Below are 27,460 nucleotides of genomic sequence, written 5' to 3' on the forward strand. Positions count from 1 at the left end.
AAGCTCACAGGTGATGCCAGTATTGTTGGTCCATGGAACAGCTTGAATAGCAAGGTTTTAGCAATTTGTATAAAATTTTTCCTACATATTGTACATGGCATGGAATATCTTTACTTTTTTTTTCATTTAGCAAGACAGTAATGCAATAAAATGTAACTAAGAGTTGTATAACATTGAGTGATATTACCTATAGATACAGACATTGATACATATACATTTATTTCAAGTATACCGGCTTTCCACATTTCTCTAAATTACAGTGGCTGGCTGTAGTTACACCTTTAGGAGAGGAGAATGAGTGATCTCTAAGTGATATTCATCTTTCATTCAAGTGTTATTTATTGAACACCCAGTATGAGCCCACAGCTGTGTTAGATACTGAAGTTGTAACAGTGGACAAGACAAATCACTGTCTAATAGGATTTGTATTGGAGAAAGAGAGACACACAAATTGGGGTAAACACTCTGAAGAAGAAAAGGAGCCTAAATAAAGAAAATGGCTAGGTTTGGGCAAAGTGGTGAGAGAGGCCTGTGTGAGGAGATGACACGGAAGCTGAACAGTCTGCTCATGTGAAGCAACAGCGGCCAGAGTGTTTGGGTTCCAGCTGCGTGCACGGCCCAGGAGCCGCTCCTTCCTTGGCAGCAAGTGGGTATTGAACAGAAGGAGCCGCTGCACAAGTTTGGCCCTCAGCTCCGAGTCGGCATCACGGCCAGAGGTTACCGTCGGCCCTTCACTCAGCTGCGACGTTCTTTCCCCAGCCAGCCTCTGGTCCCCTCCTGTCTGCAGCCCCATCCAGCCACTGCACTAGCGCCCCCTGCAGGCTTGCCGACACAGGCGGCGTTTTCTCCTTGTGCACAGACCCGTGAAAATCTGGGGGCTGATAAACCATCCCCCGCAGTGATAGTCAAATAGAGTTTCTGGTATTTCTTCTCAGTTCAGTTTCATTTCTGAAAAAGAGACTCCAACAAAGAGCCTTATCTTTTGCTAAAACAAAATTAAACCTGCCGGAAATTGAACATTGTGTCTGAGACCAAGATGCTGCAGAAATTGATACTTAACTGTTTGTTTCTAGGAAGAGCAGGGACTTTGTGTGCAGAGTAAAAATTCCTAGGCAGTCTTTTTCAGAACCCAGTGAGAACTATGATTTTTAAGGAAAGGCAAACTCACTGCGTGGATGGATGCCTTGTGGGCTCTGGTTCCTTCTTGGGTGAATTATCCAGGAGGTGGATCTACTAGGATCTGTATTTGTTCATCCTTCTCTGGGGCTGTAGCTCTGCTCTCAGCATCTTCTACAGGATGTATGAGAAACAAGAGAGAAAACTCACCTTGCCTTTTTGCTCCTCATGGGAACTGTGAAAGTTACAGAAAGGCTAAAAGGGTGGAAGAGGACAATCTCTGAACAAGCCAGTTAACCTCTCTGAGGCTGTTTCCTCATCTATATAATGGAGATAGTGCCAGTATCTACATCAAAGATATGTTGTGAAATTTGAATGACAGAATGCACATACAACATTTAGCACAATAATAAGTGCCCAGTGAATGTTAGCTGTTTTTTTACTATTGCCTTTATTATTTGCAAGTGCTTACTATGTGCCAAAAGCTGTGATAGATGTTTGTTTAATGTCTACAAAAGTTTAGGTAATTTTAAGTTTCATAGTAGATATCTGAGGAAGTTGTTATATCACTTAGGCTCAGAGAAGTTGAGTACTTTGCCCAAAGCCACACACAGTAGTAAAGCTAGGATTTAACTCTATACCACCTCAGTTCTAGATCTCCATCCATGCTTTTTCATGGATGTTCATGAACACTGACATTACAAAGTTGGGCTCAAACCCTCCAATGGTTCTCCGGCACCTGAATAATGAACAAACTCCAAGGTCCTTCATGTGGCTGCAAATGAAGAAGCTCGCCATCACATCCTCTTCCATTACTCTACTCCTCACGTGCTTGGACAGTCTATTTGGAGCCCCTTGTACACTGTGCACATAGCACAGAACTTGAGCAAACAAATAAGTGTCTGCAAATATGAGTGCACAGGAGTCAGGTTTGTGTGGCTGACTCTGAAAAACAAAGAGGAGCTTAGTTTGGGGTGTATACGTGTGAGAGATTTGTTTTTTCTTCCTTTTTACAATGTAGGCAAGAACTGAACATGATTGAAGGTGGAAGAGAAGCAACCACTTGAGAGAAAAAGGCTAATTATTAAGGAAATAGGGGATGATATTGCTGCTAATAATAAAACTATAATCAATGTAGTTTTCACTTGACCGTTTTGGCAGGGAGGCTTTCCTGAACCCCTAAATGAGGTCAGCTACCCCATTAAATGCTTCTGTAGCAGCCTTTACTTTTTTACTTTTGATAATGCATCATATTTGAAATCATTTGTTCTGTATCTGCCTCATATAACAAGTACCCAAGGGAAAGACCATCATCCTTGTTGATTCTGGATTCCCAGCAATGAACACAGTGCCTGGCACATAGCGGATGTTCAATTATTATTAATTAACTGCAAGATTCATAGTATCTGTCTGCCCTGAGAGCAATAGTGTTTCTGCTTGCCAAAACAATAAGGTAAAAAGAAATTTCATTTCATGATGTAGGAATCGAAAACAACTTGATACTCGGATTGAAGCAACAGACAGTAAGTTTTAGTTCCAGCGTCAGTGAATTGACCCATTTGTTAGTGAAGGAGGGGGAACCGCCCTTATCACTCGCCTCCGTTTAAACCCTCCCCACTGTCTTTAGGTTGAAGTTTTCACTCCTTAGTCGGTACCCATGGTTCCTAGGCACCCAACCTGCCTTCCCAATCTCCTTCTCCATCACGAGCCCAGGTGGGCACTCCTTACCATTTCCACAACCCACTGAGCTCTTGCTAATCCCGCTTTCTTGAATATTCTTTACTATATTTATTTATTTATTTATTTTAACAGCAAAAACATTTTGTATTGGGGTATAGCTGACTTAACAATGTTGTGGCAGTTTCGGGTGAGTAGCAAAGGAACTCAGCCAAACATATTTATGTATCCACTCTCCCCCAAACCACCCTGCCCCACCCACCGCCATTCAGGCTGGCACTTGGCATTGAACAGAGTTCCATGTGATATACAATAGGCCTTTATTGGTTATCCATTTTAAATATACCAGTGTGTACATGTCCTTCCCAAATTCCCTAACTATCCCTTCTCCCCAGCAACCATAAGTTAGTTTTCTAAGTCTGTGCATTTCTTTTTATTTTGTAAGTAAGTTAATTTGTATCATTTCTTTTACATTCCACATATAAGGGATATCATATGATATTTCTCCTTCTCTGTCCGACTTCACTCAGTATGACACTCTCTAGGTCCAACCATGTTGCTGCAAATGGCATTATTTCATTTTTTAAATGGCTAAGTAAAAAAGAATATTTGTTTGTTTCTAGATTTTTTTGATGATAGCTATTCTGACTAGTGTGAGGTGATTATAGTTTTGATTTGCATTACTCTAATAACTTGGAGAAGGCAATGGCACCCCACTCCAGTACTCTTGCCTGGAAAATCCCATGGACGGAGGAGCCTGGTAGGCTGCAGTCCATGGGGTCGCAAAGAGTCAGACACGACTGAGAGACTTCACTTTCACTTTTCACTTTCATGCATTGGAGAAGGAAATGGCAACCCACTCCAATGTTCTTGCCTGGAGAATCCCAGGGACGGGGGAGCCTGGTGAGCTGCCGTCTATGGGGTCACACAGAGTCAGACACGACTGAAGCGACTTAGCAGCAGCAGCAGCACTCTAATAACTAGCGATGTTGAACATCTTTTCACATGCATATTGGCTATGTGTATATCCTCTTTGGAGAAATGACTATTCAGGTCTTCTGCCTATTTTTTGAGTGGGTTGTTTGTTTTAATGCTATTAAGAGTCATAAGCTGTTTATAAATTTTGGAGACTAATACCTTATTAGTCACATCATTTGCAAATATTTTCTCCCAATCTGTGAGTTGTCTTTTCATTTTGTTTTTTATTTCCTTTTGTTGTGTAAAAGCTTTTGAGTTTAAGTAGGTCCCATTTGTTTATTTTTGCTTTTATTTCCATTTTTCTGGGAGATGGATTGAAAAAAGATGTTGCTGTGATTTATGTCAGAGAGTATTCTGACTATGTTTTTCCCTAGGAGTTTTATAGTGGCCAGTCTCAAATTTAGGTCTTTAATCCATTTTAAGCTTATTTTTGTGTATGGAGTTAAGGAATGATCTAATTTCATTTTTTTACACATGGTTGTCCAGTTTTACCAGCACCATTTGTTGAAGAGACTGTCTTTCCAGCATTGTGTAGTCTTGCCTATTTTGTCATAGATTAATTGACCACAGGTGCTGGGCTTATTTCTGGGTTTTCTGTCCTGATCCATTGATCTATATTTCTGCTTTTGTGCCAGTGCCACACTATTTTGATGACTGCAGCTTTGTAGTATAGTCTGAAGTCAGGGAACATGACTCCTCCAGCTCCATTTTTCTTTTCCGGGATTGCTTTGGCTATTTGGAGTCTTTTGTGTCTCTGTACAAATTTTGAGATTTTTCTCTTCTAGTTCTATGGAAAATACCATTGGTAATTTAATAGGGATTGTATTGAATCTGTAGAATGCTTTGGGTAGTATAGTCATTTTGATAATATTGATTCTTCCAATCCACAAACATGGTATATCTTTCCATCTAGTTATGTCTTCTTTGAAATCTTTCACCAGCATTTTATAGTTTTTAGAGTATAGTTCTTTTGTCTCCTTAGGTAGATGGTAAATGGAATTGCTTCTTGAATTTCTCTTTCTGATCTTTCATTGGTAGTGTATAGAAATGCAACAGATTTCTGTGTATTAATTTTGTAACCTCCAACTTTACCAAACTCATTGATGAGTTCTAGCAGTTTTCTGGTAGTATCTTTAGGATTTTCTGTGTATAGGATCATGTCATCTGCAAACAGTGACAGTTTAACTTCTTCTTTTCCACTTTGGATTCCCTTTACTTCTTTATCTCCTCTGATTGCCGTAGCTAGGACTTCCAAAACTATGTAGAATAAAAGCGGTGAGAAGAGGCATCCTTGTCTTGTTCCTGATCTTACAAGGAATGGTTTCAGCTTTTCACCATTGAGTATGATGCTAGCTATAGGTTTTTCAAATATGGCCTTTATTATGTTGAGGTATGTGGTACCCTCTATGCCCACTTTCTGGAAAGTTTTTATTATAAATGGGAGCTGAATTTTGTCAAAAGATTTTTCTGCATCTATTGAGATAATCATATGTTTTTTATTCCTTAGTTTGTTGATGTGGTATATCATATTTATTTGTGGATGTTGAAAAATCCTTGCATCCCTGGGATGAATCCCACTTGATCTTGGTATATGATCTTTTTAATGTATTGTAGAATACAGATTGCTAGTATTTTGTTGAGGAATTTTGCATCTGTGTTCATAAGTGATATTGGCTTGTAATTTTCTTTTTTTGTGGCATCTTTGTCTGATTTTGGTATCAGGGTGATGGTTTCCTCATAAAATGAATTGAGATGTTTTTCTTCCTCTGACTTTTTGCAGCATTTTCAGGATAGGTGTTAACTCTTCTCTAAACTTTGGATAAAATTTGCCTGTGAAGCCATCAGGTCCTGGACTTTTGTTTGTTGGGAGATTTTTAATCATGGTTTCAGTTTCAGTGCTTGTGATTGGTCTGTTCATATTTTTCTATTTCTTCCTGGTTCAGTCTGGGGAGACTGTACCTTTCTGAGAATTTATCCATTTCTTCCAGGTTGTACATTTTATTGGCATACAGTTGTTCATAGTAGTCTCTTAGGATCCTTCGTATTTCTGTGGAGTCATTCGTAACTTCTTTTTCATTTCTTATTTTATTGATTTGAGTCCTCTCCATTTGTTCTTGATGAGTCTGGCTAAAGGTTTATCAATTTTGTTCATCTTTTCAAAGAACTAGCTTTTAGTTTCATTGATCCTCGCAATTGTTTTCTTTGTCTCAATTTCATTTATTTCTGCTCTGGTCTTTATGATTTCCTTCCTTCTACTAACTTTAGGTTTTGTTTGTTCTTCTTTCTCTAATTGTTTTAGATGTTAAGGTGTTTATTTGAGATTTTGCTTGTTTCTTGAGGTAAGATTATATGGCTATAAACTTCCCTCTTAGAACTGCCTTTGCTGCATCCCATAAGTTTTAGATTATTGTGCTTTTGTTTTCATTTGTCTCTAGGTTGTTTTTTTTTTTCCCTTTGATTTCTTCAGTGATCCAATGGTTGTTTAGCAGCATATTGTTTAGTCACTATGTGTTTGTGTTTCTTAGGTTTTTTTTTTTTTCTTGTAGTTTATTTCTAATTTCATAGCATTTTGATCAGAAAAGATGCTTGATATGATTTCCGTTTTCTTAAATTTACCAAGGCTCATCTTGTGGCCCAGCATGTGGTCAATCCTAGAGAATGTTCCGAGTGCACTTGAGAAGAACGTGTAGGCTGCTGCTTTTGGATGGAACGCTCTATAAACACCGGTCAAGTCCAACTAGTCTAAGTGTCATTTAAGGCCTGCACTTCCTTATTAATTTTCTGTCTGGATGATCTGTCCATTGATGAAAGTGGAGTATTAAATGTTCCCACTATTATTGTGTTACTGTTGATTTCTCCCTTTATGTGTGCTAGTATTTGCCTTACATATTGAGGTGCTCCTATGTTGGGTGCATATATATTTATAATCGTTACATCTTCTTGGATTGAACCTTGATCATCATGTAGTGTTGAAACTGTTTAGCTCTGGTTGGGATTTGAACCCATCTGCTAGGACCTAAACCCAGCCAAAATCCTGCTTGGGGCTCAAACCCACATGGCTGGTACTCAAACCCAGCCAAAACCCATGGTACCTGGTTTCAGGGCCTAATAAAGCTCAGATTCTTGATGTCTCATCGCAGAAGGAATTCAGTGAGAGATAAAGTGATAGGTAAGGAATGGATTTATTCAGATTCAGAGAGAAGCACTCTCCACAGACAGAGTGTGGGCCATTGCAGAGGGCAGTGCAGCCACGAAGTGTGGTGTGGTGGCCGGGTAATTTCATATGCTAATGAGTGGGAGGATTATTCCAGCTATTTTGGGGAAGAGGCGGAGATGTCCAGGTTTGGGCACCGTCCACTCCTTGGTCTTTCAACAGTGCCTTGGAACTGTCAGGGCACCTCTGGGTGTGTCATTTCACTTGCTGATTGAGGCTCAAGGTCTAATCTTGTCTGCCATCTTGGTCCCATTTGATTCTAATTTGTTTATGTTGTGTCCTTGGACTATGTCATTCTTTCAGAAGCTGTGCTCTGCCCTTTTCCCTCCTGTTACCATGTCTTTTGCCTTTTAAAACAGTCTTTGTTTTAGAGTCTATTTTGTCTGATATGAGTATTGTTACTCCAGATTTCTTACTATTTCCTTTTGTATGAAATACCTTCTCCCACCCCCTTACTTTCAGTCTGTAAGTGTCCATAGGTCTGAGGTGGGTCTCTTGTAGACAACATATATATAGGTCTTGTTTTTGTACCCACCCAACTGTCTTTTGGTTGGTGCAGTTAATCCATTTACATTTAAGGTAATTATAGATATGTCTGATCCTGTCACCATTTTGTTAATTGTTTTAAGTTTATTTTTGTAGCTCTTTTCCTTCTGTTGTTTTTCTTGCCTAGGGAAGTTCCTTTAGCTAATTCCTTTAGTTTGTTGTAAAACTGGTTTAGTGGTGCTGAATTCTCTTAACTTTTGTTTGTCTGAAAAGCTTTGATTTCTCTATTAAATTTGACAAAATGTCTTCACTTGAAATTTGTTATGACATTCCCTTGTGGCTTGTAGAGTTTATGTTGAGAAACAAGCTGATAACCTATAGGATTTCCTGTGTGTTATTTGCCTTTCTTTTCCTTGTTGCTTTTAATATTTTATCTTTGTCTTTCTTTAGTTTTTGTCAGTTTGATTACAGTGTGTCTCAGTGTGTTTCTCCCTGGGTTTATCCTGCATGGGACTCCCTGTGCTTCTGGCTGACTATTTCCTTTCCTATGTTCGGGAATTTTCAGCTATCATCACTTCAGATGTTCTCTTGGGTCCTTTCTCTCTTCTCCTGGGACCCCTATAATGTGAATATTGGTGCATTTAATGTTGTCCCAGAGGTCTCTTAGGCTATCTTCATTTCTTTTCATTCATTTTTCTATATTCTGTTTTTCAGTATTAATTTCCACCATTCTGTCTTCCAGGTCACTTATCTGTTCTTCTGCCTCAGTTCTGCTATTGATTCCTTCTAGTGTATTGTTCATCTCTATTTGTTTGTTCTTTAGTTCTTCTAGGTCTTTGGTAAACATTTCTTGCATCTTTTCCATTGTTTTTCTGAGATCCTGGATCATCTTCACTATCATTCTGAATTCTTTTTCTGGAAGGTTGCCTATCTCCACTTCATTTAGTTGTTTTTCTGGGGATTTATCTTGTTCCTTCATCTGGAACATAATCCTATTTCTTTTCATTTTGGGTAGCTTTCTGTGATTGTGGTATTATTTCTGGAGGCTGATGGGATTGTAGTTCTTATTTCTTCTGTCCTCCCTCTGGTGGATGAGGATAAGAGGCTTGTGCAAACTTCTGATGGGAGGGACTGGCTGGAGTGGGGGTGGGGGTGGAACTGGGTCCTGCTCTGGAGGGCAGGGCTGTGCACAGTAAAATTTTAATTCAATTGTCTGCTGATAGATGGGGCTGTGCTCCCTCCCTGTTAGTTTGGCCTGGAGTCTATTGGCTTCTACAGTAGGGCTGTTGGTGACCTCCAGGAGGACTTACACCAAGACACATCTCCTAAGACTGCTGCTGCCAGTGCCGCTGTCCCCATGGTGGGCCACTGTCAACCCATGCCTCTGAAGAGACCCTCAAACACTTACAGATCAGTCTGTCTCAGTCTCCTGTGGGGTCACTGTTCCTTTTCCTTGGGTCCTGGTGCACACAAGATTTTGTTTGTGCCCTCCAAGAGTGGAGTCTCTGTTTCCCCTAGTCCCATGAAGGTCCTATAATCAAATCCCTCTGGCCTTCAAAGTCAGATTCCCTGAGGATTTCCAGCCCCTTGGCCAGATTGCCAGGCTTGAGAGTCTGATGTGGGGCCTAGAATCTTGACAACGGTGCAAGAGCCTCTTTGGTATTACTGTTCTCCAATTTGTGGGTCACCTACTTGGCAGGTACAGGATTTGATTTTGTTGTTATTGTACTCCTACCATTTTGTTGCAGCTTCTTTGTGCTTGGATGGGTTTATCTTTTTTTGGTGGGTTCTAGTGTCTTCCTATTGATGGTTGTTCAACAGCTAGTTGCAATTTTGGTGCTCTGGCAGGAGAAGATGAATGCACATCCTTCTACTCTGCCATCTTGAACCAATCCTCCTATTCTTTCCTGCTTTCTGCATCTGGTGAACTCTTATTCTCCCTTCAAGCTCAAACTAAAACCTCCCTTAAGTCCCAAGTACAGAACAAGCTGTTCTCATCCCACCTGCCTCACAGCACATTGTACTTGCCCCCCAAAAATCTAGAAATCTGAAACAGGGGGCTGTGAGCTTCCTGAAGGCACTAATTGTGTCTTATCCATCTTTATCTCTCCAGTGCCTGCATAAAGGTCATTGCATTTTCTAATGAATAAATACAGAAGAAACCCTTAGGTCCTCCATGGCTCTTCTCTCCCTCACACTCAATATCCAGGTCCAGTCTAATCTGTCTTCAAAATCTATCCAGAGTTCAGCCCCTTCTCTCCACCTCCATCACTACCACCCTAGTCCAAGCCCCATCATTTCCTGCCTGGGCCCCACAGTAGCCTCCTGTCTGGTTTTCTTGATTCCACTAATAATCCATTCCACACACAGGAGCCCCATTGGCCTTTTGAAATATCAGTCTCCTGCTTGAGACCATCCTCTGGTCTCTATCAGACTTAGAATAAAATTCAAACTCCTCACTGAAGCCCCATCGATCCACATTTTCTCTCTTCTGCCTCCCGACTCTATTTATATGCCTCCAACATGCCTAACCCTCTCTTTGCTCTTGTTCTGTTTTTACTCACATGACTTGCTTCTCAGCATTCAAGTCCCTGCTCACTGTCACCTCACCAGAGGCCTTCTCTGACCGTGCCTGCTTACTTAGTCATGTCTGACTCTTTATGACCCCATGGGCTGTAGCCAGCCTCCTGTGAATTTTTTCAGGCAAGAATACTGGAGTGGGTAGCCATATCCTACCCCAGGGGATCTTCCCAACCCAAAGATTAAACCCATGTCTCCTGCATTGGCAGGCAGATTCTTTACCACTGTACCACCTGGGAAGCTCCTTCTCTGTCCACCTTATCTCAAATAGCGCCCAAATTTCTCTCCATCTCCTTGCCTAACCTTACTTCTCTGCATTGTACTGATTCATACCAGATTCATTACCATTGCCTATTTGTGTATTAATTTTCTGTCTCTTCAACTCTGAAAGTCAGAAAGTAAAGACAGGAGTATTGCTTTCTTCACAGGTATATTTTCAGTGCATAGATCTGCATAACATAAACATTTGTTCAATGAAAAGTTTCCCCCAGGCGTCTGCTGAAGGTGGCAGTGGGGCAGGTCTGGTGCTTGATGGCTGAGGCCATCTCCTGGGCCACAGGCACCCATCGTGGCCAAGAAGGTCCTCTGGGTGGGAAGGCATGGTCATGTGCTGAGTGGGCATGAACATCATTTCTGGCAGTTTCTCAGAAACAAGCTAAAGTGCCTGGCCCTCCTCTGAAAGTGTATGAACATCAGTTGGTCCCGTGGCCCCTCCCTCTTCCAGCCCCATTCTCATCCCTTGGTGGATGGAGGCGGCATGCCACCCACAAGACCAAGCGAGGCCAGGGTGCCCTGACCTCCATGGTGCTGGATAGGATCCCTCAACCCCTGACAAGAGAAAACAGGTGGTCGTTCCACCACTGCCCTCCAGGCTCTGTGTCTGGAAGCTTTGTGAAAGTTTGTCCGCACAGGGGGCCCAGGATCAGCAGTTTGACTGGGAGTATGGAGGTGATAGCACCTGCAGGAGAAGGGAAGGACAGCCAGGATTCTTTACTGGAGGAAAGAACAGCTCATGAGTCTACAGAAAAAGGCTGAAAGGAATGTGGAGAAGAAAACCAGTCCGTCCACAGAGATCCTCAAGATCCAGGGACTCCTGGACTGAGCACAATAATGGCAGTCTATGCCTCTTGCCTGGCCTGCCTTTCGCCCAGCACCACCCTGGGACATGGGGACCTAAGGGCAGTCATCCAGGGGCCACAGGCAGCCTGGGGCTTAGTAGGCTGGGGTCACAGAAGAGGCCTTGGTCATTGTTCCTGATGAAGAAAGACCTTTCTTTAAAAAGTTACTTTAAACACCGCTAGGAGCTGTGCAGGCATACATTGTCTGTGACCTACTTGTTCATGAGGGAGTTTTAGAAAATCAGTGGTAGGAACTAGTTACTGCAGTTTTAGTATTTGCACAAGTGAGCTGTAAAACCATCATTGGAGGGGAAACCTGCGTTGTGAATGGGACATCTGTTTGAAACTTCCCACATGGTGGTATACTGTCTTCAGCGGCTGTTAGAATGTAGGGAAATGCTTGTGGGGATGGAGCCTGGTGTGGTACCAAGGTATGCCAAGATATGCGCCCAAGTGACTACAGACATAGCCATTGCTGTTGCTCTGTATTCATGATCAGAAATAAGTACATTATTTTTAAATTATTTTAATAATTTAATTTTATCTTTTAAAGAAAAAAGGGTGAATAGAGCAGCTGGCTACTGGGTCCTGGCCTAGAGAGAGAGATGAGTGGGAGGACAGTGCCTTGTCTCTGGATAGTCTGATGAAATACGATGACAGCGAAATTGGATGACTGGAGACACAGAGCTCTGCTTCCACAACCACATTTTCTTTTAAACAGCCAGAATTGTTAAGGGACTTTGTTCCCTAGGGACAAATTTATGAGGATACAACTGCACATCACTTGTGGGGCCTCACAGTCTAGAAGTGAGCTAATGTGACACCTGAGTCTTTCCTGCGGATGGCATAGGCAGAGAAAAGGATTATGGAGTAGAGCTCGTTTGGGTACCACTGAGGTGTGGATTTAGCTAGAGTCCAAGAGCATCCTCTGAGTAGCTCATTTCCACTTCTTGCATCTTTGGTGAGAGGCAGCTATTGTCTGTTTCCATCATTTCTCCCATGAAATAGGTACATTATGATGGATCATTCTCATCCCTTATTTCCATTCTCTGCCACTTCAGACAGGGGATATATTTCTGTGATAAAGAACATGACTCCAGAAAAGCTGCGATATTAAAGATCCCTCCTAAAGATTAAAGTAAAATCTCTTTAATTCAGATTCCACTGTCTGAATTCAGAATTCATGATCAGTTTCATTGGGCTGACAGTTAACTTAGTCCAGTGGTGAGGGAGGGAGGGAAGTTACTAAGCAAATTAGTGGTGGAAACAGTATTTGCAAAAGGTGTAACCAGTTTAAAAAGATTTCCCACAAGGTGTAAAAACAGTTTATCAACACTATTAATTTTTTAACATTTTTAAACTGAGGTTTAATTTGCATATAGTAAAAATCACCAGTTTAGGGTTCGATTCTACCAGTTTGAAAAACCCATACAGTGATATAGTCACTATCATAGTCAAGATACAGAACAGTTCCATAGTCTCCCCAAACTCGTTCATTCTCCACTGGGGTCAAGCCTCCTTAAACCCCCAACCCCTGGAAACCACTAATCAGTTTTCAGTCCCTTTAGTTTTGTGCCTTAGAACATGATATGTAAAAGGAATCATACATACAGTCAGCTTTTTGAAGCGGACTTATTTCACTTAAAATTTGAGATTAACTGTGTTATTGGGTATGTAAGTATTAATAGTTTGATCCGCTGTATAGCTGAGTATTGTCTCCCTGCAGCACAATGCGTTTACCCAGTGATTATTGATGGACATTTGGGTTGTTTCCAGTTTGGGGTGGATAAAAATACAGCTACAATAAAAATTTACATTCAACAGGAAATAGTCAATAATGGGCTTCCCTGTTGGCTCAGACAATAAAGAGTCCACCTGCAAGGCAGGAGGCCTGGGTTCAATCCCTGGGTCGGGAAGATCCCCTGGAAAAGGGAATGGTAACCCACTCAGTATTCTTGCCTGGAGAATTCCATGGAGAGAGGAGCCTGGTGGGCTATAGTCCAGGGGCTCACAAAAAGTTGGACACGAATAATATTATAATAATTTTGTATGGTGTGTTACCTATAAAAATATACAATCACTATGTTGTACATCTGAAGCTAATATAACTAAGTCAACTATACTTGAATTTTTTTTTTTAATTTGCACTCAGATTTTTGTTTGAACATTAACTTGTGTAGATACATCAGAGTGAGATTGCTGAGTTATACAGGAAGTACATGGTTAACTTTCTGAGAAACCTCCAAACTGATTTCTAAGGGGCTGTCGCTCTTTTCTTTTCCAACAAAAATAGGTGAGAGTTCCAGTTGCTTCACATCCTTGCCAATTATTTTCTATTTGTTTGTTTTTTTCAGTTTTAGCCATATTAGTAGATGTGTTGTGGTATCTCATTGTAGTTTTAATTTGGATTTTGCCATTAATGAGGTTGGCTATCTTTTTATCTGCTTATTTGCCATTGACATGTCATCTTTGATGAAGTGATAGTTCATATCTTTTGTCCATATGTTTTATTTTTCTTAATTTTTTTATTTTATATTGGAGTATGGTTGATTTCCAATGTTGTGTTAGTTTCAGGTGTATAGCAAAGAGATTCACTTATGCATACATATATGTCCATTTTTTTTCAAATTCTTTTCCAGTATAGGTTATCACAGAATATTGAATAGAATTTCCTGTGCGATAGAGTAGGGCCTTGTTGATTATTTGTTTTATATATATTACTGGGTATATATTAAGCCTAATCTCCTACTTTGTTATTGTTGTTCACTCACTAAGTCATGTCCAACTCTTTGTGACCCCATGAACTGCAGCACACCAGGCTTCCTGTCCTTCACTATCTCCTGAAGCTTGCTCAGACTCATGTCCATTGAGTCAGTAATGCCATCCAACCATCTGATCCTCTGTTGTCCCCTTTTCCTCCTGCCTTCAAACTTCCCCAGCATCAGGTTCTTTCCCAATGAGTTGGCTCTTCGCACCAGGTGGCGAAAGTATTGGAGCTTCAGCTTCAGCATGAGTCTTTCCAATGAATATTCAGGGTTCATTTCTTTTAGGATTGACTGGTTTGATCTCCTTGCTGTCCGAGGGACTCTCAAGACTCTTCTCCAGTACCACAGTTAGAAAGCATCAATTCTTCGGCACTTAGCCTTCTTTATGGTACAACTCTCACATCCATACATGACTACTGGGAAAACCATAGCTTTGACTAGACGGACCTTTGTTGGCAAAGTCGGTTATCTCTGCTTTTTAATATGCTGTCTAGGTTTGTCATAGCTTTTCTTCCAAGGAGCAAGTGTCTTTTAATTTTGAGGCTGCAGTCAGCATCTACAGTGATTTTGGAGCCCAAGAAAGTAGAGTCTGTCACTGTTTCTACTTTTTCCCCATCTATTTGCCATGAAGTGTTGCAACTGGATGCCATGATCTTCATTTTTTGAATGTTCAGTTTTAAGCCAGCTTTTTCACTCTTCTCTTTCACCCTCATGAAGAAGCTTTAGTTCCTTTTCACTTTCTGCCATAAGGGTGGTGTCATCTGCATATCGGAGGTTATTGATATTTCTCCCGGCAATCTTGATTCCAGCTTATGCTCCATCCAGCCTGACATTTCACATAATGTACTCTGCATATAAATTAAATAAGCAGGGTGACAGTATACAGCCTTGATGAACTCCTTTACCTAATTTTGAACCAGTCTGTTGTTCCATGTCTGGTTCTAACTGTTGCTTCTCGTCCTGCTTACAGGTGTCTCGGGAGGCAGGTAAGGTGGCCTGGTATTCCCATTTCTTTAAGGATTTTCCACATTTTGTTGTGATCCACACAGTCAAAGGCTTTAGTGTAGTCAATGAAGCAGAAGTAGATGTTTTTTGGAACACCCTTGCTTTTTCTATGATCCAGTGAATGTTGGCAATTTGACCTCAAGTTTCCCTGCCTTTTGTAAATCCAGTTTGTACATCTGGAAGTTCTCAGTTCACATACTATTGAAGGATTTTGAGCATTATCTTGCTAGCATGTGAAATGAGCACAGCTATATGGTAGTATGAACATTCTTTGGCATTGCTCTACTTTGGGATTTGAATGAAAACTGACCTTTTCCAGTCCTTTGGCCACTGCTGAGTTTTCCGAATTTGCTGGCATATTGAGTGCAGCACTTTCACAGCATCATCTTTTAGGATTTGAAATAGCTCAGCTGGAATTCCATCGCCTCCTCTAGCTTTGCTCATACTAATGCTTCCTAAGGCCCACTTGACTTCACACTCCAGAATATCTGGCTCTAGGTGAGTGACCACACCATCGTGGGTATCCAGGTCATTAGATAAGTCCTTTTTTGTACAGTTCTTCTGTTTGCCATCTCTTCTTAATCTCTTCTGCTTCTGTTAAGTCCTTGCAATTTCTGTCCTTTATTATGCCCATCTTTGCATGAAATGTTCTCTTGGCATCTCCAATTTTCTTGAAGAGATCGCCTACTTTATCCTTTCCTGAAACTTATCCCCTTAAGTAACCATAACTTTGTTTTTAAAAGCTGTGAGTCCATTTCGGTTTTGTAAATAAGTTCATTTATATCTATAATTATTGTTTAGTCTCTCAGTCTTGTCCACCTCTTTTGCAACCCCATGGACTGTAGCCTGCCAGGCTCCTCTGTCCATGAGATTTCCCAGGCAAGAATACTGGGTGGGTTTCCATTTCCTTCTCTAAGGGGTCTTCCCGATCCAGGGATTGAACTCAGGTCTCCTGCATTGCAGGTGGGTTCTTTACCACTGAGTCACCAGGGACGCCATCTATTACTAGATTCCACCTATAATTTATATCATACGATATTTTTCTTTCCCTGACTTATTTCACTGAGTATGATCATCTCCAGGTCCAGCTATGTTGCTATAAATGGCATTATTTCATTCTTTTTATGGCTGAGTAATATTCACTTCCATATATGTACCACATCTTCTTTATCCACATATCTATGGACACTTTCATTGCTTTTTTGTCCTGGCTATTGTAAATAGTGCTGGAATCAACGCTGGGATACATGCATCTTTTTGAATTCTGGTTTAAGTGTATGCCCAGGTAAGGTATTTGGGATCATGTGATAGCTCTATTTTTAGTTTATTTAGTTTGTGGAACATCCATGCTCTTCTCCATAGAGCCTATTACCAATTTACATCCCCACCAACAGTGTAGGGCAGTACCCTTTTGCCCATGCCCTCCACAGCATTTATTCTTTGTAGACTTTTTGATGATGACCACTCGATTTGTGCCAGTGATACCTCACTGTAGTTTTGACTTGCGTTTCTCTAATAGTGAGTAATGCTAAGCATCTTTTCATAAGTTAAAAAAAAATGGTGTGAATACAATTTGTCTTCAAATTGTCTTCTTGAAAGCCTGCTACTCCAAGACATTTCTTGAGGGATACTGTCACTGACAGCCCTTCAGGCCTTGTGAATATGTGTGTTAAGTCGCTTCAGTCGTGTCCGACTTTTTGCGACCCCATGGACTGTAGCCCACCAGGCTCCTCTGTCCCTGGGATTCTCCAGGCAAGAATACTGGAGTGGGTTGCCATTTGTGAAGTTTCCAAAGTCACTGGTTTTAAAGTTGTTTTTACCAGAAATGTTTTTGCCACCTTTTTACCACAAGGTGGCAGGGTTTCTTCATGCCCAAATCTGGTTCTTCCAGCAACGAGAGCCTTCATGAAAGGTCTCCTCCTGGGTGTAAAAGAGGGGAATGTGCCAGAAAAAAAAACACCCAAGAGCTGGTGTATTATTACTTCTGCGTTACCTTCACACCCAGAAAAATCCCAACCTGTGCAAAAGCACACTATGAGGGTGCTGAAGTCCAGAGCTGAGGCAACTCTAAAGGAGACTGGAGGTGCAAACCCCAGCTCTAGGACACATGGAGAACAGGTGACTCCTCAAAGGACCTACAGCTCAGAGGGGCCAGCATCCTTTGGGTGCACGGACCTTGGCTTAGTTGTCAGATGGCACTCCTGGTCCTGGGGACTATGGTCCCATGCAGAAGAACCAGGCACTTTGGGTCCAAGAGGGTTCCTTACCTGCCACATCCTTCCCAGCTCCCTCAGCCTTAGGACAGTCCAGCCTTAGGACCCTAGCCATCCCAGGCTCTAGGGATGTACCACCAACACCAACACCCATGTGTAGGGGGAATATTGTAGGCATTCTTTCTGTTCATATATTTTCGTTTCTTTTTTAGTTAATATTGGAGTATAGTTGAATAACAATGTTGCATTTCTTTTGGACATGAACCAGATTTGTTCGGTTATAGGGGTACATCTACTCGTTTTTAGATTCTTTTCCTAGATAGCATCTTCCAGAGTGTTCAGTCGAGTTCCCTGGGCTGAACAACAATTCCTTCTTGTACTATGCTTAGTTGCTCAGTCATGTCCAACTCTTTGCAATCCCATGGACTGTAGCCCACCAGCATCCTCTGTTCATAGGATTCTCAACCCACTGGAGTAGGTTGCCATGTCCTTCTCCAGGGGATCTTCCCAACCCAGGGATCAAACCCAAGTCCCCCACATCTCAGGCAGAATTTTCACCAGCTGAGCCACTAGGGAAGCCCTTCTTAATTATCAATTTTAGAAGTATCAGTGTTCATATGTTAATCCCAACGTGCTGATTTATCCTTCTTCCCCACTTTCCCCTTTGGCAACCATAAGTTTCTTTTCTAGGACTATCAGTGTGTTTCTGTTTTGTAAATTCATGTGTTTCTATACATTTTTAGATTCTGCCTCAAAGTGGTAGAATCATATGCTATTTGTCTTTACCTGAAGTCCTTCCAGTAATATGATAATCTCTAGGTCCTCCAGTGTTGTTGCAAATGGGACTGTATTCTTTTTTTTATGGCTAAGGCACATTCCCTGTATATAAGTGCCACATCTTCTTTATGATTTCAACTCCTGATAGAAAGTTTGGTGGCTTCCAGGTCTTGGTTAATGAAAGTAGTGTTGCAGTGACCTTGGGGTTTGTCTGTCTTCTGCCTTAGGGTTTTTGTTAGGTGTATGCCCAGTGATGGGATTGAGGATCCTGTGGTAGCTCTCATCTCATTTTTAAAGGAACCTCCACTCCATCGTGTCCTTCAAAGCAGCTCTTACCAGGTTACATTCCCACCCACAGCATAGGAAAGTTCTTTTTCCACACTCTCCCCAACATTTACTGCTTGTAGACTTTTCTATGATGGCTGCTTGGACTGGTGCAAGGTGGTACTTTACTGTAGTTTTCATTTACACGTCTCCATTAAGGAGCGACGCTGAGCATCTTTCCATGTCCTTTACATAGGGGAAAAAAATTTTTTTTTGAGGAAAATTGAAAGTTCTCTCTTGAAATGGGCTTCTCTCTTGAAATGGGTTTCCTGAAAGTTGACTGTGTTTTGAATTTTCTTTCAATTACCTACCACAGCACATTTCTTGAGGGCAGTTTTCATTAAGAACCAGCAGGCCTTGTGAATGCCATTCCCCTAAACGCTGGTTTTAAGGTGGCAGTTATAGGAAATGGCCACCAGGTGGTAGAATTTCACTTCCCCCCAACTGGTTATGGGGCAAGGGGCAGATGAGGGAAAGGCCTGCTCCTGGGTTGTAAATGAGAGCCGAGTGTGCCAGAAAACACACACTCATGACTTCTGTCTCACCACTTCCACCCTCTTACACTCTGCCCCCCAAAAATACCTCAGTCCCTACAAAAACCCTGTGATGAGAGTACTGTCAAAAAGGCTAGGGGTAGGAACCCCAGCACCAGGAGACATGGAGACCAGGTGACTCCTCAAAGTCTTAAAACCAGAGGGTCCATCATCCTTTGGGTGCAGTAGGCCTGGGTTAGTTGTCAAGTAGCCCACCTGGATCTTCAGACTGTGGTCCCATGCAAAGGAACCAGACACTAGGGGTCCAAGGGTGTTCCTTTCCCTCAATTTTAAGACAGTCCGTTCTTAGAATGCTAATCAACTCAGGCTCCACGGAGGTCCCACCAGCCCAGATCACCCAGGCATGAGGGGAATATAGCAGGCATGCTTCTGGTTTATATTTTCATTTTGTTTTTGCGTTTATTGGAATACACTTGATTAACAGTGTTGTGTTTGTTTTTGGTGCCAAGCAGTTTAATTCAGTTTTACATATGGATGCATCTGCTCATTTTTGGCCTCTTTTCCCGGATAGTTTCTTCCAGAGTGTTGAATCAAGTTCCCTGTGCTGGACAGGAGGTCCTTGTTGATTATCTATTACAGTATCAGTGTTCATATATTTATCCCACGTGCTAATTTACCCCTCTCCAGCACCCTTCCCCTCTGGTCACTTTAAGTTTCTGAGTCTGAGTGTGTTTCTGTTTTGTAAATTTGTGTATTTCTATACATTTGTGGATTCCACCACGAAGTGGTATCATATGCTCTATGTCTTGAACCTGCTTCCCATAGTATGCTCATCTCCAGATCCATTCATGTGTAGGAAGTGACATTACTTTGTTCTTTTTCTTGTCTGAGCAATATTCCCCTGTATACATGTACTACATCATCTTTATCCATTCATTTGCTGGTGCACAGTGTGGTGGCTTTCAGGTCTTGACTATTGAAGGTAGTGTTGCAATGACATCGGGGTACATGTGTCTTTTGACTCAGGACTTTCCTCAGGTATATGCCCAGCAGTAGAATTGTGGATCATGTGGTAGCTCTCATTTCGTTTTCTAAGCAACCTCCATAGTATCCTTCATAGTGTCTATTACCAGGTTGCATTCCCACCCAGAGCATAGGAGAGTTCTTTTTCTCCACACCCTCCCCAACATTTATTGCTTGTAGGCTTTTCTTTGATGGCCGCTTGGACTGGTGCAAGGCAGTACCTCATAGTTTTTCTTTACGTTTCTCTGATAATGAGCAATGTTGAGCATCTTTCCATGGCCTTTTTACATTAAAAAACAAAACAAAATATTTTTGAGAAAAATTGAAATGGCTTCTCTCTTGAAATGGGTTTCTTGAAAGTTGGCTGTAGTTTTGAAATTTCTTTGCATTACCTACCTCAGCACATTTCTTGAGGGGAGTTTTCATTAGTAGCCTTGTGAATGCAATTCCCCTAAGCACTGATTTTACGCTGTAGTTATGGGAATGACAATGAGGTGGCAGGATTTCTTCCTCCTCACCCCTGGTGGCTCTGGCAAGGGGGAGATGAGGGAAAGTCTTGGGTTGTAGATGAGCGCAGTATGTGCCAACACCCACACCCAGGGCTTCTGTCTCACCATTTCTACCCCCTTTTCATCCAGGGTAAATCCAAACCTCTGCAAATGTGCTGTGGTGAGAGAGCTGTCATCTATAGGCAGGATAACAGTAAGGAGTGAGGCTGGAGGTGGGAACCCCAGCACCAGGAGATGTGAGACCAGGTGACTCCTCAAAGGACTTGCAACCCAGAGGCTCCATCATCCTTTGGGTGCACTAGGCCTGGCTTTGATGTCAGATAACCTGCCTGGATATGGGGACTGTGGTCCCGTGCAGAGGGACCAGGCACTATGAGTCTAAGGCAGTTCCTTTCCTGGCACATCATGCCCACTCCCTCAACCTTAGGTCAGTCCAGCCTGAAGACCCAACCCAGCTGAGCCAGAAGGTATGTACCCCAGCTCCAACCACTCAGGCATGAGGGGAATGGAGTAGGTATCCTTCCTATTTATGTTTTCAGTTCATTTTTTATTTCTGTTGGCACACAGTTGATAAACAGTGCTGTGTTTGTTTTTGGTGTCTAGCAGCTCAATTCAGTTACACACAGGGCTCCATCGACTCGTTTCTGGCTTCATTTCCCACGTAGTATCTTGCAGAGTGTTGAGTGGAGTTCCCTGTGCAGGACAGAAGGTGCTTGTTGATTATTTATTACATATATCAGTGTTCATATATTAATCCCATGTACTAATTTTTCCCTCTTTCCCACCTTTCTTCTCTGGTACATATAGTTTTCTAAGTCTCTGAGGATGTGTCTGTTTTCCCAATTAGGGTGTATCTATCCATTTTTTGATTCCACCTCAACATGATATATATGCTATCTGTCTTTATCTAACCGACGTCCCACAGTATGATCATCTCCAGCTCCACCTGAGTTGTTACAAGTTGCATTATTTTTTTCTTTTTTATGGCTTAGCGATGTTCCCTTGTGTACATGCCCCACATCTTCTTGATGCATTCATCTGCTGATGGACAGTTTGTTGGTTTCTTGGTGATTGAAAGTGTTACTGCATAACGTTTGGGTGCACGCGTCTTTTACCTTTGGGTTTTCTTCAAGTATATTCCCAAGAGTTGGATTGCTGATCCAGTGGGCATTGTAATTTCATTTTTAAGGAACCTCCACAATGTTCTCTGTAGTTACTCTTACCAGGTACCATCCCTACCCACAGCTTAGGAGAATCCTTTTTTTCTCTAGGTCCTCTGCAACACTTACTGCCTGTAGATATTTTGATGATGGCCCCTCAGACTAGTGTTAGGTGGTACGTTATTATAGTTTTGATTCACATTTTTATGATAATATGTGATGTAAAGCATCTTTCTATGTCCTTTACAGGAAAAAAGAAAACGTAAAAATTTTTTGAGTCACAATTTGAGTAAAATTGAAATGGCCTCTCTCTTGAAATGGGCTTCTTAAATTATGACCTTGTTTTGAATTTTCTTTTGATTACCTACCACAGCACATTTCTTCAGGGCAGGCTATTATTTACCTGTAGGGCCTTGTGACCCAAAAGTTTACTTTTTTATGTCTGGGTATTTCTGTTTTTTCAGTTCATGTTTTTCTATCCATTTTAGTTTCCACCTCAGCCTGATGTCATATGCTATCTGTCTTCCTCTATCTGACCTGCTTCCCATAGTATGATCATCTCCAAATCCACCTATGTGTTGTTCCAAGTGACATTACTTTATTCCTTTTGTTATGGTAGGCAATATTCCTTTGTATATATGTACCACATCCTTATGCACTCACCTGCTAATGGACAGTTCGGTGGCTTCCATGTCTTGGCTCTTGAGAGTAGTGTTGCAATGGCCTTGAGGCTCATGTGTCTTTGATCTTAGAGATTTCATCAGGTATATGCCCAGGAGTGGGATTACAGATCATGTGGTAGTTCTCATTTCGTTTTTAAAGGAACCTCCATCACGTCGTTTGCAGTGGCTCTCACCAGGTTACATTCCCACCCAGAGCATAGGAGAGATCTTTTTCACCATGCCATCCCCAAAATCAGTGCTTGTAGACTTTTGAATGATGGCGTCTGGTAAATCCTTGTAGTTGTGATTTACATTTCTCTGGTAATAAGTGATGTTGAACATCTTTCCCTGTCCTTTTATAAAAACAAAAGCATTATTGAGTAAAATTGAAATGGCTTCTCTTTGGAAATGGACTTCTTAAAGATACGTTTTTTGAATTTTCTTTCCATTACCTACAAAGTACATATCTTGAGGGCTGTTTTCATTAATAACCACACAGGCCTTGTGAACGCATGGCCGGAAGACTGGTTTTAAAGTTGTAGTTTTGGGAAATGGCCACGTGGTGGCAGGATTTCTTTTTCCCCTCCTCTGGTTACTATTCTGGTAAGGTGGAGATAAGGGAAATTCCTGCTGTGGGTTGTAAATGAGAGCAGAATGTGGCAGAATCCACAGGGCTTATGCCTCACCACTTCCACCCCTTTACCCTTCACCCGGGAACAAACCCCAGCCTCTACAAAAGTGCTGTGATGAGGGTGCTGTGATCTAGGTGGGGTCACTGTAAGGAAGGAGGCTGGAGGTGGAAACCCCAGTACTAGGAGACACGGAGACCTGGTGACTCCTCAAAGTCTCGCAGCTCACAGGGCGCATCACCCTTTGGGTGCACTAGGCTTGACTTAGTTGGCCCATAGCCCACGTGGATCATGAGACAGTGGTCTCAGGAGAGGGACCAGGCCAAAGGGTTCCTTTCCTGGCACATCCTTCCCAGCTCCCTCAGCCTTAAGACAGTCCAACCTAGAACCCTACCTGGCTCAGGCTCCAGGGACATCCTACCAGGCCTGAACACCCAGGCAAGAGGTGAATATAATAGGCATTGTTGCTTTTAATATTTTCATTTAATATTCAATATCTATTTGAGTATGGTTGATTTATAATGTTGTTTGTTTTAGGTGTCACACAGCTTGACTTAGTTATACATAGGCGTACATCTACTCATTTTCAGACCCTCCCAGATAGCTTCTTCCAGAGTGTTGAGTAGAGTCCCCTGTGCTGGACAGGAGGGCCTTGTTGAGTATCTAGTACAGAAATCAGTGTTCATGTATTAATCCCACATGCTAATTTGTTCTTCTCCCGCACCTTTCCCCTCTGGTAACCTTAAGTTTTTTCTGTCTCTTGAGAGTTTTTCTGTTTTGTAAATTCATGTATTTCTATCCAATTTGAGATTCCACCTCAACATAATATCATAAGCTTTCTGTCTTTCTCTAACCTGTGTCCCATAGTATGATCATCTCCAGGTCCACTTATGTTGTAGGTGGTGACATTACTGTATTCCTTTTCTTGTCTGAACTGTATTCCCTTGTATTATTATACGTGTACCACATCATCTTTATGCGTTTGTTTGCTGATGGATAGTCTGGTGGCTTCCACGTCATGACTGTTGAAAGTAGTTTTGCAATGATGTTGGGGTACATGTGTCTTTAGCCTTAGGGTTTTTGTCATATATATGCCCTGGAGTGGAATTGTGGATTATGTGGTAGCTATCATTTTGTTTTTTAAGGAACATCCAGAGTATCCTTCATAATCGCTCCTGCCACCCACAGCACAGGAGCATTCCTTTTCTGCATGTGATCCCCAAAATTTACTGCTTGTAAGCTTTTCTACAATAGCCACTCAGACTGGTGCAAGGTGGAACCTCGTTTTAGTTTTGATTTATAGTTCTCTGATATTGAGCAGTGTTGAGCATCTTTCTGTGTCTTTTATGTTTGTTTGTTTTTTTTAAAGGATTTTTAAGGAAAATTGAAATAGCTTCTCTTATAAAGAGCTTCTTGAAAGTGGCTGCGTTTTGAATTTGCTTTTGATTACTTAGCACAGCACATTTCTTGAGGGCAGATTTCATAGCACGGATTTTATAGCTGTGGTAATCATAAATGGCCACGAGGCAGCAGGATTTCTTTTTCCCCAGCTCTGGTTACTTGGGCAAGGGGGAAATGAGGGAAAGTCTGCGGTTGTAAATGAGAGCTGAATGTGCCAGAACACATACCCAGGGCTTCTGTCTCCCCACTTCCATCCCCTTACCCTTCACCCAGGAACAAATCGCAGCACCAGGAGACATGGAGACCAGGGGACTCCTCAAAGTCGTGCGGCCCACAGGGTCCATAATACTTTGGGTGCACTAGACCTGACTGTGCTGTCAGATGCCCCGCCTGGATCTGCAGCCTGTGATCCCATGCGGAGGGACCAGGTAGTGCAGGCCTAAGGGTTCCTTTCCTGCCCCATCCTTCTCGCTTCCTCAGCCTTAGGACAGTCCAGCCTTGGGACCCTAGCTGCTCAGGCTCCTGGGATGTGCCACCAGCACCAAACACCCAAGCCTGAGGGGAATATAGTAGACATCATTCCTGTTTATAGTTTTGTATCATTTTTATTTCTATTGGAACAGAGATGATAAACAATGTTGCTTTTGTTTTCCCCATCAAGCACATGCATTCAGTTATACATACTAATACATCTACTGGTTTTTGCCCCCTTTTCCCAGATAGCCTTTTTCCAGTGTGTTGACTAGCGTTCCCTGTACAGAACAATAGGTCCTTGTTGATTATCTATACAGATACTAGTTTTCATAATAATTGCACATGCTAATTTATCCCTCTCCCGTAACCATAGGTTTCTTTTCTAAGCCTCTGAGTGTATTTCTGTTTGGTCAATTCATGTATTTCTATCCATTTTTAGATTGTACCCCAGCGTGATATGTATGCTATCTGTTTTTCTCTGTATGACCTGCTACCCATAATACGATCATCTCCGAGTCCACCTATGTTGTTGAAAGTAGCATTAATTTATTCCCTTGTATACATGCACATCTTCCTTATGCATTCGTCTGCTGATGGACAGTTGGTGGCTTCTGGGTTGTGTCTGTTGAAAGTAATGTTGCAATGACATTACGGTGCGTGTTTCTTTCCCCTTAGGGTTTTTGTCGGGGATCTTTCCAGAGGTGAGATTGCAGATCATGTGGTAGCATTTACTTCCTTTTTTAAGGAACTTCCATAGTGTCCTTCCTAGTGGCTCTTGCCACATTCCCACCCACAGTGCAGGAGAGTTCATCTCTCCACACCTTTCCCAGCATTTACTGCTGCAGACTTTTTGATGATGCCTGCTCTAATTGGTGCAAGGATGTACCTCATTTTAATTTTGATCTACACTTCTCTGATAATGAGGGATGTTGACCATCTTTCCAAGTAGTTTACATTAAAAAAAAAAAAAAAAGAGTAAAGTTGAAATGACTTTTCTCCTGAAATGAACGTCTTGAAAGTTGGCCTTTTTAAAAAATATTTTTAAAGTATGACTTTACAATTCTTGAGGTCCTTTTTTTTTTTTAAATGAACCTAGGTTATAACTTTGTGAGTGCGATTCCCCAAAGCACTGATTTTAAGTTGTAGTTTATGAAATAGCCACAAGGTGGCAGGAGTCCATCCTCTCCACCTTTGGTAACCAGGGTGAGGGGATGATTAGGGACAGTCCTGCTCTTAGGTTGTAAAGGAGGGCAGAATGTGCCAGGATACAGACGCAGGGCTGTGTCTCCCTACTTTCATCCCCTTACCCTTCATCCAGGAACAAATCCCAACCTCTACAAAAGTGCGGTGGTGAGGGAGCTGTAAGGGGTGGGGTGATTGTAAGGAAGGAGACTGGAGTGGGAACCCCAGCACCAGGGGACATGGAGACCAGGGGACTCCTCAAAGTCCTGGAAACCTGAGGGCCCATCATCCTTTGAGTGCACTGTGCTTGGCTTTGCTGCTGAAGGGCCCGATGTGACCTGGGGACTGTGGTCCCACATGGAGGGACCAGGCACTAAGGGCCCAAAGGGCTTCCTTTCCTGGTACATCCTTTTCATCCCTTTCAGCTAAAGGACAGTCCAGCCTTCTGACTCAATCTGGTTTAGGCTCTGGGTATGTCCTGGCACCCAAACGAGAGGTGCCTATAGTAGGCATCATTCCTTTTAATGATATCTTCATTTAATTTTTAGTTTCTAGTGCAGTACAGTTGATTTATAAATTTGTGTTTGTTTTATATGTCAAGCAGCTCAATTCAGTTATACATAGGGTGCACCTGCTCCTTTCAGACTATTCCCAGATAGTATCATCCAGAGTGTTGAGTAGATTCCCTGTGCTGAATGGTAGAGCCTGTGGATTATCTATTTTAGAGGTATCAGTGTATTAATCCCAATGTGCTAATTTATCCCTTTTCTGTACCTTTCTTATTTGGTAACCGTAAGCTTCTTTTCCAAGTCTCTGACTGTGTTTCTGTTTTGTCAATTCGTGTATTTCTATCCATTTTTAGATCCCACTTCAAAGTAATATCATATACTATCTGTTTTTGTCTCTCTGATCAGTTCCCATAGTATGATCATTGCCAAGTCCACCTGTGTTGTTTTAAGTGGCATTATTTTATTCTTTGTTATAGCTGAGCAATGTTCCCGTGTATACAGGTACCACATCTTCTTTATGCATTCATCTGCTGATGGATGGACAGTTGGGTGGTTTCCAGGTCTTGGCACTTGAAAGCATTATTGCAATGATGTTTGGGTGCATGTTTTTTGCCTTTGAGGTTTTTTTTCAGGTATATGTCCAGGCGTGGGATTGCTGATCCTGTGGTCACTGTAATTTCCTTTTTGAAGGAACCTCCATAATGTCCTCTGAAGTGGCTCTTATGAGGTGCCATCCTCACCCACAGTTTAGGAGATTCCTTTTTTCTAGGCCCTCTGCAACATTTACTGCTTGTAGACTCTTTGATGATGGCCACTTGGACTTGTGCAAAGTGTTACCTTGTTGTAATTTTGATTTACATTTCTAGGATAATGAGCAATGTGGACCATCTTCCCATGTCTACAAAGAAAAATAAACATTTTTGGAGTACCCATTTGAGTAAAATTAAAATGGCCTCTCTCTTGAAATGGGCTTCTTGAATGTTGCCCCTGTGTTGGATTTTCTTTTGATTACCTACCACAGCACATTTCTTGAGGGCAGGCTTCATTATTTACCTATAAGCCTTATACTTGTGATTCCCCTAAGTACTAGTTTTAAAGTTGTAGTTACGGGAAACGGCCACAAGAAGGCAGAATTTCTTCCTCCTCACTTCTGGTTACTCAAGA

At 41.9% G+C, this 27,460-nt stretch overlaps 2 protein-coding genes across 5 annotated transcripts in view; one reads left to right on the forward strand and one right to left on the reverse strand.

The window, feature by feature from the left end:
- The window catches only part of MAGI2 (membrane associated guanylate kinase, WW and PDZ domain containing 2), a 1,446,920-nt gene that overhangs the window by 1,405,057 nt on the left and 14,403 nt on the right, over positions 1-27,460 (forward strand). The gene's annotated exons all lie outside the window — the stretch shown is intronic.
- Positions 26,737-27,460, reverse strand: part of PHTF2 (putative homeodomain transcription factor 2) — a 199,719-nt gene continuing 198,995 nt past the window's right edge. The window contains exon 32 of the transcript XR_014067191.1: positions 26,737-27,194. The gene's annotated coding sequence lies outside the window, so the exon portion shown is untranslated. The remainder of the gene's footprint in view (positions 27,195-27,460) is intronic.

This window comes from Giraffa tippelskirchi, chromosome 10, assembly GCF_054371585.1.
Source record: "Giraffa tippelskirchi isolate mGirTip1 chromosome 10, T2T-mGirTip1v1.2.pri, whole genome shotgun sequence".
Taxonomy (NCBI): domain Eukaryota; kingdom Metazoa; phylum Chordata; class Mammalia; order Artiodactyla; family Giraffidae; genus Giraffa; species Giraffa tippelskirchi.